Below are 15,076 nucleotides of genomic sequence, written 5' to 3'. Positions count from 1 at the left end.
TGGGATAGCAGAGCGAATATTCTTTTTAGCACAAATTAATTTAAAAACAAATCAAACCACAGACAATCAAGTAAAAGATTGAGTAGTAATTATTAATTTTTGTTAAGCTTATAAATGAAGCACTGTGTCTCTGGGTTCCTCAAAGAACCCCCACAGAGACAGCAAGGAGGGAGAAGGGGCCTATGTAAGGAAAGATGGCAGAGAACAGAAATCCAAAGATTCTGTGTATAAGAACTTACAACCAAGACAGAGGAAGAGCTCAGAAAAACAAATAGTTAAGAAAATAAAGGTTAAAGAAAGAAACTGTGACTGTCAGATGAGTCAGGGAAGCATCAGGTAGCTCAAATATAGATACAGATGTTTTTATGTATTTACATTTCAAATGTTATCCCGTTTCCCCCTTTCTCATACCCCCTCCTCCTGACCCTATTTCTGTGATGATGCTCCCACTCCCACCCACTCCAACCTCAATGCCCTGGCATTACCCTACATTGGCAAAATGAGCCTTCACAGGACCAAGGGCTTTTCCTCCTATTGATGCTAGACAATACCATCCTCTGCTACATATGCGGCTGGAGTCATGGGTCCATCCATATATCCTCTTTAGTTGGTGGTTTTGTACCTGGGAGCTCTGGTGGGGTCTGGTTGGTTGATATTGTTGTTCTTCCTATGGGGTTGCAAACCCCCTCCAGCTCCTTTAGTCTTTTCTCCAACTCTTCCATTGGGGTCCCCTTGTTCAGTCCAATGGTTAGCTGCAACCATCCTCATCTGTATCAGTAGAGCTCTGGAAGAGTCTCTCAGAAGACACCCAAATCTGGCTCCTGTCAGCAAGCACTTCTTGGCATCAGCAATAGTGACAAGGTTTGCTGGCTGCATATGGGATGGATCCCTAGGTGCGGTAGTCTCTGGGAGATCTTTTATTCAGTCCCTGCTCCACTCTTTCTCCCTGTATTTTCTCCCAGAAGTATTTTGTTCTCTCTTCTAAGGACTGAAGAATCCACATTTTGACCTTCCTTTTTCTTGAGCTTCATATGACCTGTGAATTTTTTCTTAGGTAGTCCAAGCTTCTGGGCTAATATCCACTTATCAGTGAGTGCACACTATGTCTGTGCTTTTGTGACTGGGTTACCTCATTTAGGATGATATTTTCTCATTCCATCCATTTGCCTAAGAATTTCATGCAGTCATTATTTGGGGAAAGAAAATTGTGGGGAAAGTTGTGGGGAAAGAAATAATTCTGGACTTAGTAACACTGTCAGTTCATTGACAGCTTCTCAGATGTTTTGTTAACAGAGTGTGATAATGAAATTTTTGCTATAAGGTAGTAAAAATAGTGAAAAAGGCAAAACTGTAGATACTTTGCTGAGCCTAGGCACATAAGTCTTCCAGGCAGAATTCAGGCTGAAGCAAGAGAGCACAAATTCAAAGACAGGGTGGGTTTGTCTCAAAAACGCAAAAAAAAAAAAAAGGAAAAAAATAAGACTGCAAAGAAATGATATATTATTTTTATAATTTTTAAATATTTCTTCTGTAATATATATCACATACGTAAAACTAAATGTCATAGAATGTAATGAAATAATTATTTTGTTTCCTGATACAATAATTAATTGGATGGTTTATTTATGAGAATCATAGTTTTTTAAATTATTATTTCAAGGATGGGGATTACTTTATGTAGAAGAATTTGAAGACAGATCTGTGGACAAGAAAAATATTTGGTATGTATGGTATGTCTTTCACATGTAACAGTTGTTGAAATTGACTTTGCCCATTACTGTTATGAGCAGACATTTCCTGTGGTGAGTCATTCACCACATTTCCTCACTTTCTGATTTGGTTGTTTTCTCTTTCTGTGTAGAGTATCATAGCTGCCTCCTATAGGCTGGTGTACACAGACTTCAACTTCAACTCTTCCGCTAACTACCAAAAGCTGGAGGCAGGGCTGACTGGAAAAGACGCAGGTTATTATTGCCTACACTTGCCCATGCCTTCTTTGTTGGAATGTAGCCAGCGGTGTTTTCATTTTGTCCCTTGTTTTATCTCCCACAATGTAGTATCCTGTTTCTCTTGGCTCTTGGTGAAAGAGCTGCAAGACCCCGAGATCATGGCCTGCGAGTGGGAGCTACCATGGGCCCTTCTCTACTTTAGGTCTCAACCTTTATCTTGCTATAACATTGCAAAACACTTCTCTCCCCTCAAAGGGCTGAAGACTGATTTTATTTTTATGGGAATACAAGTGACCATTGCCCAGAAAGGGAATTCAAATTGGCAAAGAAAAGCATGCTTTAATGTGGGGACAGTTTCATGAATTTTATAGTTAAAGACTAAAAGAACATCATGAATTGTTCCTAAATACATTATTCAGAACAAAAGGTAGTGATGTTTTATCTAAGCCTGCCACTCTCTGCTCTGGCGTTAATGTGATATCTGATAACACTGTTAGTTCTGTAGTGGTGGAAGCTATTCGCTTGGTCAGTGAGTATATTCCTTAGGTTTCACCTGGTAGATGCTAGGTCAGACACAGCAGTTAGCAAAGACTGGCTATCAAAGGGCCAAACACTAGAGGAAAATAATTTAATTATGGATTTTCTATGTCCAGACTCTCCACAATCATGAATTTCTACTCAGTCACTAAGCATTGCAGAATCTTTGACAGAGACGTGGCTCTTTAGAGAGAACTTCAGTTCAAAGATATGACTCAAACTCAGTGAATTAAATTTTTTGAATTTAAAGAGCTTATGATGGTTAATGCTAAACCTGATGGATAAATTGGGGTCACTGTTCTTAAGGCTGACTAGAGCAGTGGGCAGCTTCATCCATACTTATCAAAATAGCTGCATTAATGTCATTTAAAGAAATAAGTGTTCAGAACACTCTTTCCACAACCAGAGAATGATTAGATTATGGGACAGACTGCTGCATTCAGAAATTGAAAACTTAATTTTGTGTTCTTACTGATTCTTAAGACTGCTCTTTTTTTCCACAGTCTCAAATTGTTTTATCTGTGCTGCTGTAAAGGCATTGTGCTGAAGAAACTTCAGTGCTATTATTTCCCACTGACTAAATATTTTCCCTGGCGTGCTTAATAAAATTCTGTTAGCCTTTTGTGATTCCAACTCCTTAAAAAAAGTCTGTAGTTCTACTATGCCTTTTAAGTTAGCATTTTCTGTTTCTCCTCACGTTTTGCCCTGAAACTATCAAGCTTGAGTCCCTTGATTTTCAACCCTATTCAGTGACATTTGCTTTCATGTGTGTCACGTTTCTCTCAGGACAACAACGTCTAACTTTCACTCCATATTTATGACCAACTCAATTTTCTCCCTGTGTTACAATTGGTAGTGAGATGAAGACGGAAGCCGTGGTTTTACATCCCATTCATTAATTCTGGGTGTCCTCAGTCATTCTTAAAGGGGTTCGCCACAAGGATATTTTCCTTCATTGTGTATAATTTGAAAACCCATTTCATGAGTGAGTGCATACCATGTGTGTGCCTTTGTGACTGGCTTACCACATCAGGATTCCTTAAGAATTTCATGTAGTCATTGTTTTTGATAGCTGAGTAATACTCCATTGTGTAAATGTACCACGTTTTCTGTATCCATTCCTCTGTTGAAGGGCATCTGGGTTCTTTCCAGCTTCTGGCTATTATAAATAAGGCTGCTATGAACATAGTGGAGCATGTGTCCTTGTTACACATTGGAGTGTCTTTTGGGCATTTTCCCAAGAGTCGTATAGCTGGCTTGTCAGGTAGCAATCTGTCGAATTTTCTGAGGAATCTCTGGACTGATTTTCATTGTGGTTGTACCAGCCTGCAATCCAATCAACAGTGGAGGAGTGTTCCTCTTTCTCCACATCCTTGCCAGCATCTGTTGTCACCTGAGTTTTTTATCTTAGCCATTCTGGCGGGTGTGAGGTAGAATCTCAGGGTTGTTTTGATTTGCATTTCCCTGATGATTAAGGATGTTGAACATTTCTTTAGATGCTTCTCAATCATTCAATATTCCTCAGCTGAGAATTCTTTGTTTAGCTTTATTCCCAAATTTTAATAGGATTATTTGATTCTCTGAACTCTAACTTCCTGAGTTCTTTGTATATATTCGATGTTAGCCCTCTATCTGATGTAGGATTGGTAAAGATCTATTCCCAATATATTGGTGGCCATTCTGTCCTATTGACAGTGTCCTTTGCCTTACAGAAGCTTTGCAATTCTATGAAGTCCGATTTGTCAATTTTTGTTCTTAGAGCCAAAGCCATTGGTGTTCTGTTCAAAGAAAAGCTCCCCTTTGCCCATTTGTTTGATTCGCTTCTCTAATTTCTCTTCTATAAGTTTGAGTATATCTGGTTTTATGCTGAGGTCCTTGACCCACTTGGACTTAAGCTTTGTATAGGGAAATAAGAATGGGTCAATTTGTATTCTTCTATATGCTGACTTCCAGTTGAACCAGTACCATTTGTTTAAAATGCTCTTTTGTACATTGGATAATTTTAGCCCCTTTGTCAAAGATCAAGTTACCAGAGGTGTGTGGATTCATTCCTGGGTCTTCAATTCTACTCCATTGATCTACATGCCTGCCTTTGTACCAATTCCATCCAGTTTTTATCATGATTGCTCTACAAATACATCTTGAGGTCAGGGATGGTGATTCCCCCATAAGTTCTTTTATTGTTTAGAACAGTTTTTGCTATCCTGGGTTTTATACTTTTCAAAATGAATTTGCACGTTTCTCTTTCCAACTCTATGAAGAATTGAGTTGGAATTTTGATGGGGATTGCATTGAATCTGTAGATTGCTCTTGGAAAGATGGCCATTTTTACTATGTAAATCCCGTCAATCCATGAGCATGGGAGTTCTTTCTATCTTCTGAGATCTTTGACTTGCCATACAGATCTTTTACCTATTGTTTAGAGTCACACCAAGTTATTTAACTTAATTAGTGGCTTTTGTGAAGGGTGTCGTTTCCCTAATTTCTTTCTCTGCCTGTTTATCCTTTGAGTGGAGGATGGCTCCTGGTTTGTTTGAGTTAGGCTGGACTAAATAAGCTTTGTTAGTTTGAGCGTCTGTGTTAAATGAACCTTGCTAAAGAAAAATCTCAAACACTGATTAAAAAACCTGTACAGCTTAGAAACCCTTCTTACACTTAAACAAAAACATTAAATCTTAAGAAACACACTAATCAAAATGGCTAAGATCAAAACCTCAGGTCAACCTACATGTTGTCTAGGATGTAAAGAAAGAAGACTCCTCCATGCTAGTGGGATTGGAATTTTTTCTTTCTGAAATAACAGCAGGGATAAAAATGGAGAAGAGTCTAAGAGAAAGGAGGTTCAGTGACAGAACCAAATTGGGATCCAGATCAATAGGAGGACCCAGATCCTGACACTTTTATTGATGCTATGCTCACAGAAAGAGGCCTATCCTAACTGTTCTCCAGAAGACCCAAGAAGCAGCTGAAAGAGTCAGATGCAGATATTTATTCCACACCAATGGACAGAAGCTGGTGACCACTGTGGTTGGATTATGGAAAAGCTGGAAGAAGCTGAGGAGGAGGGTGAAACAGTAAGAGGACCCACAGTCTCAAATGACATGGACTCCTGAGATCTCTCAAACACTGGACCACCAAACAGACAGCATATCCAAGCTGATATGAGGCACCACACATATACAGCAGAGGACTGCTAGATCTGTCTGGAATATAAAAAATATTAAAGAATAAAGAAAAATCTTTATTTATTAAAGTTTAGAATATAAAAATATTAAAGAATAAACACAACAGGTATTCATAATAGCCACACTTTGAAATATATATAATTCTCATTAATACATGAAAACTGCTAAGATTGAAGTGTCCAATGTCAATAAGCTTGAAAGATGATTATGGCCAAATGAACTGTTGTCAGCCACTAAATTCTATGTCTGAAGTCAATTCTTCTGAGGGAAAAAAAAAAAGCTCTCTCCTTCCCATTATGTTCAAGTCATAAGTCACTGCCATTTTTGACATTGAGAATACGTCTTCAACATAATCACATCTGGGAGAAAAAGTGAAGCTTAAAAGTTATTGTGGATATCTGGTGGAAAGTCTTTCTTTGATGGACCCTGGATCTGCCTTCTTTCCGCCCAGTTGTCTTGGCTTTCCTCTGTGTGTGAGCTAGTAAAATCTGAGCAAGCACTCTTACACGACCCAGACTATACCAAACCAAATCCAAATACTGGAAATAATCTTTTTAGAATATAATCTTAATTTCAGAATAGTTTTAGCATAATCAAAGATGTGCATCTCGTGTGCAGTTCCTCTTGCTCACCCCTGACACAGGTGTGGTGCTGTTTATAGACAAAGTCAACTCGCTACTATCCGTGTCTAAACTTTACTCAAATATACCAAAGTGTGTAAAAGTCTTTCTGTGGCAAATGGATGGAACTGGAAAATATCATCCTGAGTGAGGTAACCCAATCACAGAAAAACACACATGGTATGCACTCATTGATAAGTGGCTATTAGCAAATGTTCGGATTACCCTAGATGCACAGAACACGTGAAACTCAAGAAGGATGACCAAAATGCCAATGCCTCACTCCTTCTTTAAAAGGGGAACAAGAATACCCTTGGGAGGGAATAGGGAGGCAAAGTTTAGAACAGAGACTGAAGGAACGCCCATTCAGAGCCTGCCCCACATGTGGCCCATACATATACTGCCACCAAAACTAGATAAGATGGATGAAGCAAAGAAGTGCAGGCAGACAGGAGCCGGATGTAGATCTCTCCTGAGAGACACAGCCAGAATACAGCAAATACATAGGCGAATGCCAGCAGCAAACCACTGAACTGAGAATGGGACCCCTGTTGAAGGAATCAGAGAAAGGACTGGAAGAGCTTGAAGGGGCTCGAGACTCCATATGAACAACAATGCCAACCAACCAGAGCTTCCAGGGACTAAGCCACTACCCAAAGACTATACATGGACTGACCCTGGGCTCCAACTGCATAGGTAGCAATGAATAGCCAGTAAGAGCACCAGTGGAAGGGGAAGCCCTTGGTCCTGCCAAGACTGAACCCCCAGTGAATGTGATTGTTCACTGTGTGGGGAGAGCGGTAATGGGGGGAGGATGGGAAGGGGAACACCCATATAGAAGTCCCCTTGGAGGAGGGGTTAGGGGGATGTTGGCCTGGAAACCGGGATAGGGAATAAAAATCGAAAGGTAAATAAGAAATACCCAAGATAATAAAGATGGAGAAAAAAATAAAAATAAAAGTCTCTCTTTTTCTTTTCTGTTTCAGAATCCCATCCAGAATAACACATCGTTTTATGTTGCTTTGGTACCTGAGGGTGTAGGAATATCTCAAATTATCTTTGTGTTCAATAACCAGAGGGATTTGGGAAATAACAACTCAGAAATTTAAAGAAAAAATTTTACCCAAGTTTGATCTCATGCTATTTTTCACCCTTAGCCTTGGTTATAAACTCCAAGGGAAAGAATGGAAATATCACCATTCTGTTCTCACTGCGTTGAGTCCAGGGCTAACTTATCAATAAGAATTATTGTTGATAGCAAAATGGTGTGACCGGGGTGATTATTAGAGTTTCTCCACAGTAAAATTATTGTTGTTCTTTTTTCCCTTTTCCTTATTGTACTTGGGGGAAATCAATCATCCCTTCTGCTCACATTTAAGAGTCTTCTTTTCCACAATGGCTCCTAGTTGTTTCCATTTCGGAGTCAGTGCTCAAACTACACAAAGGATACATATCTTTAAGACAGTTATTTGGCATATGAATATATGGAAAAATTGACCATCTCAAACTCCTGCAAAAAATTACACAAGAAGTTTCATAGAAAGTCTCATGTTCATTGCCAGCGAGATTGGCAAATGGCCTAACCACGTCAACACTTTGTGGACAGGACTACGTTGCTCCAGCAGAGTATCTAGAGTGAACTATTCAATAACAGCACATGCTTCACTGGACACATGTTTGCATGATGAATTTATTTAATTTGTGACTCTGGATTTGACTTTATTTGATACAAGGAGCTCCAAATATTTAGAAAAAGGATTAGGGAAAGTATGGGCAATATAGCCAAATGAAACCCTTGGAACTCACGTTCTGTTAGATACATCAGTTTTACTAAATAGAATTTTTTAATTAATAACCAACCACCATAGTATTCAATAGTAATTAGTGACTAGATAAGAATGTCACTGGTTAGTTTAATGGTTGATTTACGTGCCTTATGTCATGTAGGTGCCATATGTCATTTCATATTCTTAGTCAAGAACTGTTTCTGAGAAATTGCATAAAGCATAAGCATGAGAATGAGTAAGCTCACTTACTGTTAGCCTTGTCTTACAGAACTTTGGGTTTTATGAATAAATTTTCACATAAATTTTCACAATATACACATAAATATACATACCATGTATCACACACCAGTCCATGCTGACATTTCAGAAAAGAGTCAGCATTCATTCAAAAGTTGGAGTTTGGTAAAGAGTGAAGGAAAGATTTTTCAAAATTATATGATGAGGGGAGAATCATGTATGCTGTCTATAGTAAATGCTTGCCTAGGAACCTGGAGATCTGTTTCTGTGGGACCACATTTTCAGGATCATTAATAGTTGTATGCCAGTTTGAAAACCTCAATAGCTATTTTCAAATAGCTCCAAAGGGTTAACACACTAGACAAAGGACCTAAGAAGAACACATACTTAAAGTAGCATTATGCATTCAGTATTCTACAGTTTTGTGAACAAACTAAATAAAGAATTATAAATAAATTCTCAATAAAGAATTATTTACTGAGTGAATTAGAGTAAAAAATGTTAATACAATTTAACATTTAGCATCCCTTAGTTTACTTTTATCATCATATTTTTTAGACATGCATATAAATTATAGTGTATTTCCGCAAGTTCATTGGCAGCTTTACTTATAGTAGTACATATCAGCACCCAGATATATTAAATATATATATACACTAGAAGAACACACCAAAGTACTTTAGATAATTGTTACATGTTGTTTCTAGTGATTTCTTAATCATGCAGAAATAAGATGCTCCTTCACCTCCTAGGTGGTTTCCCTAATCTCTGGAGTAAAAGGATTGCCTCATGCTGTGCCTCTAACCCTGGTGGAGCTCCTGGAAGTGCAGATGTTATTCATAGTCGTATAAATATCTGATCCCTGGGAATCTCCCTGAGCTCTCTGCTTCAGTGATTTCCTTCACTGGTGAATACAGATGGATTCTGGGTCACGCTCAAGGTACTGCTTTTAAAATGGAGATCTCATTGTTCCCCTGCCATTGACCTGCATGTTTATTGAAAGGAATCTTCAAGAAAGAGTTTTTCTGACCCATCTATTACATTTGTTGTCCCTGCTAAACCAGACTTTATTGCTCCTATTCGATAAACGCATCCACAAATGTATTTGCTCACTTACAACTTAACAGTTGAACACGTTGACAGTTATCATTTAGTGTTTCCTGATAAAGTTCAGGAGGTCTCACCTCTCGTAATATAACCATTGATTCACACAACTACACAGTGTTACTTTTCATATTATTTTACATACTTGGTTTAATATTAGCAAGTATTCTGTTGCCTCTTGAACACTAAACAGCTTTCTCATTGAACTATTTATAATGATTTCTAAATGTTTTACCTCAGAGACTCGAGGTAATTCAGAGCCCTCAGTGTTCATGGGAAGTTTAAATTAGGCTTCTCAATATGCATTACTTTGCACTTATCTACACTAAATTTAATCTATCATCATATTACCCAATCACCTGGGTTAATTAGATCCTTCTGGATTTACTCATAATCGTGCAAGGTTTTTGCTATAACCTAAATCATTTTTTGGCCATCAGCAGAAATTTAACATCTCAGTTCCTAAGCCGTCGTCCAGGTCGCCAATATGTTTTGGCAGTCCTGAGGCTGCCATCCACATCTGGAGAACCCTTCAAAGAAGCTGCTTCTTTTGGAGAAATGCGTGCTTTTCTGTCAAGTACCTTCATCCACATGTATTTACAAGGAAGTATAGCGCTAAAATTCTACCATGTCATAAAATAAATTCTTAATATATTTTTAAAGAAATTTCAGATTTGCGTTGAAATATCTTCTCTCAAGAATATTGTATGCATGTTATGTGGGAAGAAATAGAGACTTAAAGAATAAGTCAGTTCCAAATCTTCTCATGTAGGTAAAAGTTTTATGTCTCTACAGGGCCCAGGGGAAAGAAGGAGAAAAATGAAGATTTAATGAGGGCCTGGTAGAAGTTTCTGTTATCTGCTCGGGAAGATGTAATGAGCCTCACTGAAGTTGCTAGGCTTTACTTGACATTCCTGTGTGGATCTTCCATAGTAACCTAGACACTGAGGACGACTTCATCATCCTGTGATTACCAAAACCACAAACCTAGGTCAGAGGGGAACAACAGTTTAGAACAGACCATTTATTCCTACGACACAGAGTTAAAGCCTTCCTAACTGGATATGCCTTTTTCGTAGATATTACATATGATGTTTTCATATGTGTTCCTTAACTTTTTGGATGAATTATATAGAATGCGTAGATGTGTATAAAATGAGAGTGTACTCTCATTTCATGATGAAACATTATAGCACATATTTTTCTATTTATTTCTAGAATTGTTTATTGGTGGCATAATGCCTCAGACATTGCTTCTTAAGAGTCTTCTATTTATTGAGAAATGACATTTTAAAGAGAATGACCTGGGACAAAAAAAACTGCATGCAGTGTTTGTGTGTTATACCATATAGTAGGTGACTCTGGGATAGAAATAAAGTTTAAAACAAACTGACACTGTCTACCAATAAAAACATTTGTTTTGTGAATATCAAGGAAGGCTTATGGCAGAATTTAAAAGGAATCCTTAGACTTTATCTTTCTCTGCCTTTGCTGAGCTTCCTACGATGAAATTCTAATGGCTCATGGTCAACTGTTGACGCAGAAGGAGTGGCCAATTCTGAATTTTCACTTGCAGTTAGAGGAAATATGGAAGAAAACTAAATTCTACTCCCTCATCTGAATTTAAAAAAAGAATTCCTCTGGTAATGAGCAATAAATCTTCCCTAGTTATAATTAATCCAGGCCGTTCTTGATCCACATCTTTGTATCTAGAAATGTAGATGGGGTCACTCACTCCAGAAGAGGATGAACCAAGAGAAACTCAGTTTTCATTTCCTCTAAAGTCATTCAGTGTTTACAGACAAACTTACATCTAACTTTGAACTCAAAGAAAGACACACACACACACACACACACACACACACACACACACACATTATTCAAAGTATACAAACATATAGTAGAAGACATAATACATGCAAATAAAAGCAAGTTTATATTTTTAAGTGACTTCTTCCCAGAGTCCTTTACTGTTTCCGGTGGTGACTTAAGGATGTCTCAAGGAGGTAATGGGTTGATTACTATCAAGACAAGTTCTGAACAAATTTGTAAGTTCTAGAAAAGCAAAGTAAGCTTAAGGGAGAACAAAAATGTCCTGTAGTCTAGTTAGTTAATTTAGAACTTCTAAGGACACTTTAATTTTTGTTTTGTTTTGTATCAAATGTACTTACTTATAACTATAATAAACGCCAAACTCCAGCAAAAATGAGCATTTTCTGTTGAAATGAACTGCTATTAAAACATAGGTAAGTTATTTAAAACCTCAGAAAAAGATGAACATCACTTGAGAAAGAAAAGGTAATTTTTTTCACTTACTATTTTTATACTTTAAATCACTTCTTTTATTAATGGGGTTATAATATAATTACATCATTTCCCACCTAACTTTTATTCCTATAAATCCTCTCATATTACATCTTTGTTTGCTTTTAAATGCATAACATCTTCTAATCAATTATCCTTATATACATACACACACACATACATACATACATACATGCAATCCTAAATACATAGAAACAATCTTCGTAGTCTTTACAATGTTCCTTACACACATGCTTTCGATGATGACCTTTCTTTTAAACTGTCAATGTAAGCAGCATAATTAATTCCTAAACTTCAGGAGGCACTACACTTTGTTTGTAGGCTTTTGAAAATGTTTTGCTTTCATATTTACTTGAAATCTGAATTTCTGGGTATTTACATACATAACCATTTATACTGTGACCTAGACATCCTGCATCTAGAGGAAGATGTCCTCTCAGTGTGGCTTTGTATTTACGCCACAGGCAAATTCACCATTTCTATGCCTATCTGATTGCTTGTTGGTTATTGGGATATCAGGTGACCATTTCTTCTTGCTGTAGGGATGGTAATGTTGGGATGGTAACAGAAATACTCATTAAAACCCCTCCTTCCTCCTTCTACTCATCTTCCATGACCAGATAGTGAGTAAAACTAAATTCAGCTTCAGCAATAATAATAATGAGGTTTCCTGGAGGCAAATTTTATCTTATAGGAACAGTAAAGCAAGACTGATGGCTGTGTACAGTTTACTACAGGGGTGACCAGAGGATCACACTAACAAGCATGGTCTGCACATACCCTTGGAAGACTATTCTGGCATCATAGACTTGGAGAGAAGTAGATGATTCTGGCTTGAATAGATCTACAATCATCACCCTGTACCCTATCCAAAGAGACTATTAGATTCTCAGATCCTAAAGGATGAAGAATTGTTGATATTTGTCCACTTGTATTTCAAAGGAATAAACTTGATATTTAAACATTAAAAAATAAACCACACAAACTAAAGGACAACAACACAACTGAGTAACTAAACCAACAAAATCAGTTTGATTATCTTTTTACTAAACAGGTATTGTCTTCTGCTGTCAGGGGATACAATGTATTCTCTCAACACTCAAGGGTAGGGATTCAGTTGTCTGGGACTTCAGAGATTAATGGGAACCAAACCGACTAGAACAACTTCTCTGTAGATAAATGAACAAAGAGAGCAGCATGGCATCTGGCTTGGCATCGTTTTATATTTCCTTTGTTCTAAATGATATCTCAGTAAGCCGCTCCACGATGAAGATGAATCGATACCTGAAAAGAAGATACCGATTGCACTGCATTAAAATCGAAGACTGTTGTGGAAATCAGGAAGGGGAGTTCGCAAGGAAGCGGCAGCCACAGGTACTGGAGGTGGTCGTATTTGAGAAGCACAAGAGTCAATAAACACACTTTGAATCTGTTGCTTATATTATCCTTTTTAATCTATCTCCACATTTGTAGGCATGTCCAAAGTTAGTGTTTATAAAACAAGTGGGATTTTTGACCCACATAAATGACAAGCACTGGGACTCCATATATTATTTGACCTCAGGAATGTAGACATGATCATCAATCATATTATTTACTTCCTTCACTGTCAGAAGTCTCCTTTCTCGTAACAGGGTATGTGTCTGTTCTCTGGACACCTGGAATCCTGGAACCCTGTATTTAAACAAGCAGGTAAGTGCAGGCTTTCCTCGGCACTGTGCTGGGTCCCACAGCAGTGTTCTCACCCACTTCCACTTGGTACAACATCCTTTTTGTATCTCTTTGAGCTTTGCTCGAGATAGTTGGCACATGTATATTGCTCTGTCTACAGTCCTACTTGGATGCCACAGTTGCTGGTATTCATAAGCATCAGCATCTCATCGCAACATCCGACACGTTGATGTTCGAAGCAGCCTGCCCTACATCATCCTGGTATTCCAGAACACAGTCTTGAGAGCTTTTGCATTAAATGCTCTTAGCATGTTCACAATTTAACTACCTATTTGCCAGTTATATGGTCTCTGTAATTTAAAGGTATCTACCACAGGAGTGAGTCACTCTTGCAATGAAAGCCTTACTACTGCATTTGACCATTATGAAGCTGTTAGGATTAGGACCAACAGACTCTGCTCTGGTTTTCATCCCCCTCCTCTTTAGACCCACACTGAATCAAGTGCACCTCTCTTGAAGAAATTGTTATATCTGGACTCTGACAGTTTTTTAAATGCATTCAAGTTGAATAAATAAATAGATGTAAAATGTATATTGTATTTAAAAATACATGTATTCAACTGAAATCAATATTTCATACACTTGCAGGCAATTTAGAGTAAGACTAAAGTTTGTTGTATATTTGATTCCATGATGCATAAAAATTATGGTTTATTATTCATTTGTCTTCACACTAAAATATAATCAAATAAACATCACTCATTTTTATGATAAACTTTAAATAATACAAAGATATTCATCAGGTATATTTCATGGCTGTACTGAAACTGACAGTTTTGCAAGTAAAATACAATGTTGCATATAAATTATGTTACTGTTTATGTTTTATTTGAAATATTCATAATGTTCATTTTGTAAATACAATATGCAGTGTAGAGAAATGACAATCTTGTAATTGAACTTCGATGAAAAAACTTGCCTGTTAAAATTTTAGATGAAATCCATCTTATTTGAATTTTGTGGGGTTCGGGAGACTCAGGCTCACTCAACCTTTTCCTATTTTAGGACATGCATCGTGTATGGATTTGGTGCCACTTCCTAATTTCACTTCAATTAGTAGTCTGCTTAAAACAACAGCATGAAAAATAAAACGTATTCTTCATAGCTGAAACATACTACATGTTAGCACTGCAAGGTATTTTACATGTTCTCAATTAGATTGCAATCATGTTATAATTTTAGGTTAGATAAATAAGGTAATTAAATATGTCGCACATAATATTGTTTTCAAACACTGGCATAAATAAGCTTCTATGCGGAAGAGACTATCATTGCTGTATAAGTGTATCTCATAATTTTTAATGTTATAATACAATGTGGTTTTTTGTAATGTAAAATGGTAAAAAATTACAATGTTGTCTTCATGAATGACAGACAGGAATGAACCTTGTGGTAAAACTATGACCTGAGCAAAATAGGATTATAGTTTGCCAAGCCCTTGAAAGACAGCCAAATTAAATAAGATTTTTTCAACCTTTCTTTTCTTGTTAGTGAGTCCCTTTCATAGATAAAGCATGATTTTTGAGTGGTCAATATGTAAAGGACCAGTCATATCCTAGTGGAGGCTGTTAATTGTCCTCCCTTCAGCAGTTCAGACCACA

At 37.3% G+C, this 15,076-nt stretch overlaps 1 long non-coding RNA gene across 3 annotated transcripts in view; it reads left to right on the top strand.

Moving 5' to 3' along the window:
* The window catches only part of LOC102548237 (uncharacterized), an 87,636-nt gene extending 73,428 nt beyond the window's left edge, over nt 1-14,208 (top strand). For 2 of the 3 annotated variants that reach the window (XR_010064533.1, XR_010064532.1), the window contains exons 3-4: nt 1,661-1,721; nt 9,068-10,852. This is a non-coding gene — a long non-coding RNA (uncharacterized LOC102548237). Of the gene's footprint in view, nt 1-1,660; nt 1,722-9,067; nt 13,119-13,378 lie in introns of those variants that run through there. The other variant, XR_010064534.1, reaches the window with a different exon arrangement.
* The last annotated feature ends 868 nt before the right edge of the window (nt 14,209-15,076 follow it).

Source organism: Rattus norvegicus, chromosome 2 (assembly GCF_036323735.1).
Source record: "Rattus norvegicus strain BN/NHsdMcwi chromosome 2, GRCr8, whole genome shotgun sequence".
NCBI classification, from domain to species: Eukaryota; Metazoa; Chordata; class Mammalia; order Rodentia; family Muridae; genus Rattus; species Rattus norvegicus.
This window is presented reverse-complemented; position numbering and strand designations above follow the sequence as displayed.